This window comes from Megascapheus bottae, chromosome 25, assembly GCF_031878675.1.
Source record: "Megascapheus bottae isolate mThoBot1 chromosome 25, mThoBot2.hap1, whole genome shotgun sequence".
NCBI lineage: Eukaryota > Metazoa > Chordata > Mammalia > Rodentia > Geomyidae > Megascapheus > Megascapheus bottae.
The window spans coordinates 2,105,589-2,113,668 of NC_143533.1; positions in this window are offsets into that span (position 1 = coordinate 2,105,589).

An 8,080-nucleotide genomic window follows, 5' to 3' on the forward strand; every position below is an offset into this window, starting at 1 on the left:
CAAACTTGAACATCTACCAGAGCCAAGAAAATGCTTGATGCAGAGAATGAAGACAGATGAGATATGGAGAATGGGGAATGTTGGAGAGAGCCAGAGATAAGGACTTCAAACTTCACAAAGTGTCCCCAAGAGGAATGACAAACCATACACCCCAAGTGTTCCCAAGGGTTAGAATTTGAGGGGGAAGGGAGGATGAAAGACCCATGATGGCCATCTACCCTTTCTTCCTGTCTGGACAGTCTCCTTGCTCCCCCAAACAAGCGAATCAAAGGGCCTCTGAGTCCACAGCTCGCCTCTAATTTCAAAACTGTACATGCCCACTCTTTATTTTTAATCTTCCCTTCTCCCGGTCTATGCCTTCAAGCAGCTTTTCTGGGGAGAGAGTGTTTGCGCCCACACGGGCAGATCTGAGTCTCTGGCCACACGCCCGCTGGGATGGAGCGGTTGCCATGTGTACCCACCCTGGGAGCCTGGAAGCCAGCCTTGAGAGGTGGCCTGAGAGACAGTGGCATGGGGAGGATAGAAGTCCAGTCCCGCAGATGACCCAAGCGAGGACACCGTGCCTCTCCGTGCCTGCTGATTCTTGTGAAATGGTGGTGCCTTGCTCTGTGATTAAACTCCTGTATCACAGGGAGGGGGAGGAGCTTGTAGGAATTATCACTACCCTTTGAACGCTCTTCTTGTGTTACAGCATGGCCCATGTACAAAGCTCTGCCCGGCTAGAGCAGGAGCTATCCAGAAATGACTATCTCTCTACTGGAACAGTACTGAGTGGACAAGATTGTTATCTACAAGAACCAGAAGGTGCCAGGCTGGTGGTTCATGCCTGTAATCCTAGTTACTCAGGAGGCTGAGATCTGAGGATCGCAGTTCAAAGCCAGCCCTGGCAATAAAGTCTGTGAGACTCTTATCTCCAATGAATCACCAGAAAATCAGAAGTGGGACTGTGGCTCAAGGGGTAGGGCAGTAACCGTGAGCTGAAGAGCTCAGGGACCGAGCCCAGGCCCAGAGTTCAAGCCCCATGACCAACCAAAAAAAAAAAAAAAAAAAGATAAAATTCCAGATTCAGGAAAGGAGGGGTGGAAAGGAAAAGGTAGTCACCATAATTTCCATTCATTAAAAATGAAGGAAGCCAGGCACCAGGGATCCAGCTTTTGATCCTAGTAACAAAGGAGGCTGAGGATAGGGGGATTATGATTTGAGGCTAACCCAGGTTTAAAAAAATAATAATGAGCCTCTTCTTAGCTGATAGTTAGATGCAATGGCCTGTGTTTGTCCTTCTACATGGGAGGCTGAGATTGGCAGGATTGCAGATTCCAGACCAGCCTGGAGAAAGAGATAGCATGGTTGGATACATCTGACAACCCAGCTGGGATGGGAAACCTGAAATAGGTGGATTGCAGTCCAGATGTAAGCCCAGTTGCAAAGGAAGGCCATGTCTCAAAAATTATCTGCAAAAACATATGGGACAGGGCCAGGAGGTGTGGCAAGTAAGCATAAGATCCTAGTCAAGCTCCAATATTGCAAAAAGAAGAAGGAAGAGGAGGAGGAGGAGGAAGAGGAGGAGGAGGAGGAGGAAGAGGAGGAGGAGGAGGAGGAAGAGGATGCAGCCAACTCAACAATCTTGTTGAAATGGATGTTGTTCTGGAATCATCACTTCCATTGGTCAAGGCACAGTATCATCTTCTGAAATACATAGAGAGCAGGCCCTGCCGTCAGACCAGCTATGAATTCGATGCCAACCTCCACCATTCACCAGGTCTATGAACTTGAGCAACACTCCATCTTTTTTTTCACTTCTAACATTGACAACATAGATATCAGTGTCAAAGGAGGTATGTAGAATACCTCTGAAGAGACAACCATTATCAAGAGAATTTAAAATAAGGTTAAAAGTGGAATGAGAGCCAAGCACTGGTGATTCACGCCTGGAATCCTACCTACTCAAGAGGCTGAGAGCTGAGGATTGTGGTTCAAAGGCGGCCCAGGTAGGAAACTCCATGGAATTCTTATCTCCGATGAAGCAACAGAAACTTGGAAGTGGTGTTGTGGCTCAAGTGGGAAAGCACTAGCCTAGTACAAAAGGAAATCAGGGATAGGCCAGAGTTCAAGATCCAGGACCAGAAAACAAAAAGGAATGAGTATTTAATCATGTAATGTCTTCCTAAATAAAAAGTCCCCATACAATTAATTTAATTTTTTTGTTTTACTTTTTCCCCCCTATGGTGAGAAGAGAAAGAATTTGGCAAAGTGACCTTCAAATTCAACTAGGAAGATGAACAGGCAAAATAGCCAAGAGCAATTTGAAGCTGAAGAATAATTAAGGAGCACTCTGAATATAGATGTTAAACTAGGCAATACTGTGTCAAAGATTAAAATAGCACAGTGCCTAAATATTATAACATAGATCAGTATGATTTATGTTGCTGTAATTGTAACACAGCCGATGGGAGAGATCAAACAGCTCCAAGACAATCTTTCACGCACCTGACTATTTGACCATAAAGACGCTGCTCCAGAGCTGTAGAGAAAGAAGGAATAGTCAATAAATCCCTCTCAAAATTAAATCCTCATCTCACACCCTACATCTGCATAAATTCCAGACTGATGAGAGAGGATAAGGTAATAGAAAAGTTCATTCAATCTTGACCAAGTTCTGGCAACTTTTATTACTGGATCCCTGGCACTGAACAAAAATGGATTCACTTTGCTCTCAGGGCCCTTTGCTTTGGGGGCATTTATTTATTTATTTATTGTATACATATTATTATATATTATATATTATATTTTTTGATTGATTTTAAATCAGTGTCACCCCTTCCATCATTTCCCCTCATCCCTTTCAACCCCACCCCATCCCAAGTTACCTGACTTCATTTTCCACATGTACTTTGAATATACTGACGTGTTTGCCCACCTTTCCAACATTTTGCCATTCCCATCCTTTGACATCACACACTCCCAACAACACACGCTCTTGCTTCCCAGCTCCCCTTGTTTTAAGTATGTCTTGCCAGCAGACACATCAGAGAGAGGATGTATATTTTTGTGTTCGTGTGCTAGATATGTATTTATTTAAGGTCTGAATCTTTATGCATGCACACATACATTTTATGCACAAAGAATACAAGAATAAGCCTGGGCATGTGCACACAGTCCAGTACTACCGTCAGTCAATAGCAACAGTGCTTAGGTATCACCTCACCACAGTGCATGTACCTTATAGGAAGATACCGTTGTGGGGCTGCAGATGCAGCTGAGTGACAGAGCATTAGCCTAGCATGTGAAAGGCCTTGGGTTCACTCTTCAGTCCTCTCCAAAAAAAACCCCCAAAACCATAAATAAGAAGAATCGTTGAGAGAGAAAAAGAGAGGAACAGAGAGGGAAAGAGAAAGCACACTGATGTAAGTTTTTATTATAATGTTCTACTTATCCTATTCATTTGTTATTGTTGTTCATCCTTTACTGTTTCTAATTTATACATTATATTATAGATGTGTCAAGTAAAATTTAAGAAAAAAAACATACTGTGGCCTGGTGCTGGTGGCTCACACCTGTAATTCTAGCAACTTAGAAAGGTGAAAAATCTAAAGGAGTGGGGTTCAAAGATAGCCCAAGTAGAAAAGTCTGAGACTCTTATTCCAAAATAACCAGCAAAATAGATCTGCAAGGTGGTTCAGGTGGTGAAGGACCAGCCATGGACAAGAAAGCTGAGCAAGAGGGTAAAACTTTGCATTCAAGCTCTAGTACCACTAAGATAGATAGATAGACAGACAGACAGACAGACAGACAGACAGACAGATAGATAGATAGATGAATAGATAGATAGATAGATAGATAGATAGATAGATAGATAGATAGATAGATAGATAGATGAATAGAGCTCAGTACTATCTATAGTTTTGGTCTCCACTGGAGCCTTAGAATGGATCATGAGGAGACACTGGAGAGAGAGAGAGAGAGAGAGAGAGAGAGAGAGAGAGAGAGAGAGAGAGAGAGAGAGAGAGAGAGAGAGAGAGAGAGAGAGAGAGAGAGAGGCTACCTTGGAAACTATGGAAGGCTGCCATCCAGATATTTCAAAGTTTAAAATATTTATACTCAGTGTGGTGTGAATGAGACAAAATTCAAAAATGGATCTTTTGTAGGTGTTGGGAAGGAGTCAACTTAAATAAAAGAAAGAAATCTGCATTGAATGTAATCAAGTATAAAAAGTTACCATTAAAAGTAAGAGTGAAATCAGAATTACAGCTCGGGAGAAGTGATTAAAAACACAAGGAAATATTCTGCATAGCCTCCTCTGAACAGTTTCGAAAAACTTTGATGAAAAAGATTCTAAGAAAACAGAGACATCGACATATTTGTTTTCAACAGCAGATTTTTTTTTTTTAATTTAAGATACAAAACCTTGGGGCTGCCAGGCACTGGTGATTCACACCTGTCCTCCCAGCTACTCAGGAAGCTGAGATCCGAGGATCACGATTCAAACCCAGCCTGGGCATGAAAGTTTGTGAGACTCTTATCTCCAGAAAACTGGAAGTGGTGCTGTGGCTCAAAGTGGTAGAGCGCCAGCCTTGAACTGAAGAGCCTAGGGTCAGTGCCCAGGCCCAGAGATCAAAAGCAAAACAAAACAAAACAAAATCCTGGGGAAAATGGATAAATCAGTCAAAGGACAGAAGTGGTCCAGGAGCGCTCACACATAGGGTCACATACAGTTTCAATAAACAGATGGATCTTGGTGGGGTCTGCATTCATCCACGGCCGGTCCATGAGACATCAGGGCTATGCTGCAGCTCCAGCCAGGGGCTTAGGACTCAAGCAAGTAGAAACTGGGGCAAGCTGCAGTAGATAGGCCTTGTGAAGGGGGCGGAGGCTACACTTCTGGGACCAACCAGGGATGGAATCTGAGCCCCAATGTAAGCTCAGTGCGGTGTGATCTGGAGATAGATTCAAGCAGTCAGAACACCACCACCAAACTAGGAAGAATGTGGGAAATACCTGCTCAGAAAGCTTACTAAAGACACTGAGAAGACATGAAGGATCTAGGAAAGGGAAGGTTGAGCTCTGTAATGCTATATAGAATCATTTCCAAAGTGCTTCTTAGAAAACCCAGTTGGTCTAGTCAGTCTTCAAGGAAGAATTGTGTGTGTGTGTGTGTGTGTGTGTGTGTGTGTGTGTGTGTGTGTGTGTGTGTGTACTAGGGCATTGTCCCTGAACTTTTCCACTAAAGGCTAGTGTTCCACCAATAAGTTTCACGTATAACATTTTGATGATTGAATGGAGATGACAGTCTGGTAGACATCCCTGCCCAGGCTGGCTCTAAACCTCAATCCTCAGATTTCAACCACCTGAGGATATCAGATTACAGGGACAAATATCCACCCCAGCTTGGGTGAGGGTATTTGGATCGATAGCTTTGGATTAGCAGCGAAGCAAGCCAACTGAATAGCATAAATATTTATCTTCTTTTGCTTCAGTCTGAGGAACTTACATGCTATGAAAGAAGAAAGCTAGATCAATCATTCGTGGACTCATTCATTCATTCATTCATTCATTTAACCAATATCTGTCAAGCCATTTTGTGAGAGATGGATGGTATGTCCCATGAATAAAATAGGGGAAAAAAATCCTTCATCCTCATGGAACTTGGTGTTTCAGAGATTATCAGTGGGGAGGATGGAGAGTCTTCTGGTAAGTTTCAGTGTTGAGACTCTCACATCTGTTATTCGAACTCATTTGCTGCAGGCAGGAAGTTCCAACTTCGAAGTCATTTGATGCATTGCACCTACCCCCCAGCAGGGGCATTAATTACTGTGATGGAGGGATGGGGCAGGATTAGTGGAAAATTGTTAGAGTTGATGGACAGATACCCAACATTCTCCACCTGCCTCTCTTTCTATATGCTGCAAAGTTATTTGAAGGGTTACAGGTAGTCAAAGTCCAATTTAATCAATACAGAGAGAGCCTTTCCAATATCCAGCCTGACCTTGAGAATTGTGAGTAGGGATGACACTCCCCCCTCCTCCTCCCCCTCCTCCTCCCCCTCCTCCTCCCCCTCCTCCTTCTCCTATCCTCCTCCCCTCCTCCTCCTTTCCCACCTCCTCCTCCTCCTCCTCCTCCCCTTCTCCTCCTCTTTCCTTCCTCCTCCTCCCCCTCTTCCTCCCCCTCTTCCTCCCCCTCTTCCTCCCCCCTCTTCCTCCCCCTCCTCCTTCCTCTCTTCCTCTCCTCCTCCCCCTCCTCCTCCTTTCCCTCCTCTTCCTTCCCTCCCTTCCCTCCTCCTCCTTCCCCTCCTCCTCCTCCTCTTCATCCTTCTTCCTTCTGCCAAAGGACCCATGGATCCAATATAGAGAGAGGATACTGGAGGCAGGGTGTGGAGTGTGACAAGAGGAAGTCGTCCTACTTGGAACCACTGATGGCTCTATTTTCCCTGCTAATTCTCTTGGCGTGGCTGGCATCCGTGTGCTGCATTCCAATGGGCGTCGTTACACGGCCAAACAACACCACCACTCAGGTATTTCCTCAGTAGCCACGTGGTGCCCCGTCCACACTTGTTGTTCAAAGCCTTCCTGTCATCCTCGTGGTGTGCTCCGGCCTTCCTCTATCGCAGTTCCCCAGTCAAGCTCGGGCCCTACCTCCAGTTTCCCATCGAGTCTCCAGTCCTGAGGAATCATTTGGTCCCTGGACATGAGACTATTTCCCATTTCTTATCTTCAGGTTTGAGAATGTGGTTGGTATTCCAAGTCCACAGGAAAAGTTCCAAAGCACATGCCCTTGCAGCAATCTGAGAAAGGTTTCCAGCATCGGTTTTAAGCCTCCAAATTATCTCTGGAGGTCTATAGCTCAGCTCTCCACAAAAGACATTTGGAGATTTCTCATCGCCTTTAGGTCATTCCATTTTTCTTGGAAACTGATTAACCACAGATCAGTCAACCATTTCTTATTCCAAAGGTGGAAGATTAAAACAAATCTCATTAAGAAAGCCAGTCTCTCTGGCATCATAGTTTTACTTATAGCTGCAGTTGGCTTTAAAAATAGATTTATTTGAGGTATCAATAGTAGGGCTTGAACTCAAGGCTTGTGCTCTTACTGTCCTCACAACTGGCACTCCATCACTCAAGCCTCACCTCCACTTCCCAGTTGTGTGCTGGTTAATTAGAAATAAGAATCCCTCAGATCTATCTACCTGGGCTGGCTTTTTGAACCAGGATCTTCAGATTTCAGTCTCTTGAGTAACTAGGATTACAGGCAGAAGCCATCCATACTCAACTGCAGTTCGCATTTATTCAACACAACACATGCCAGACACTGTGTTAAGCCTTTCTGTGTAGTATCCTATGGTAACCGCCCCCCCCCCCCAAAATAAAGTCCTATGGATGGAAGAGACCAGCCTTATTATGATCCTCTGCTTGTTTGGAAGAAAGCATGGCATGGGAAGGTTGAGTAAATTCCCCAAGGTCACTCACAGAGGAGGGAGGCAATTAGGACTTAAGTCCATGTTTCCTTATCTCCAAACCCCTAAGTCTGTCTGCCATGCATCAAGGCATTGGTGATTTCACAGATCCAATCTTTTCTAAGACTTATTCTAGATTACAGCCGGCAGACAAGTCTGTGAGTCTCATCTCCACTTAACCAGCAAAAAGCTGGAAGTAGAGGTATGGTTTAAGTGGTAGGGGAAGAAGCCAAGCAAGAGTGTGTGGTCCTGAGTTCAAGCCCAAGCAGAGAGAGAGAGAGCAAGGGGGGGGGGAGAACTACATTCAGTTGGATTTCTGGGCAATGAGTATCTTTAGCTGACTTTGGTACCTCTTCTCATGGTCTAAACTGAAAGATCACCTACTAGATACCTGCACACTTCAACCTTCACTTCAACAGTGCCTGGGAAACTGTATAATGAAGAACACTCCTTGGAAAGCAGAGCCCAAGGCACACATGTACAGAAAAGGATCCAACAAGAATGACAGCCAGGCTCTAGCTAGCAAATCTGTTGTCTTTCTGGAGAGTCATTCCCTTCCGCTGACCCCGTCATCCTTCCATTCGCTAGCCAGATGGCTCTGTATTGTCCATCTCTCTTTTCCTTGGACTCATC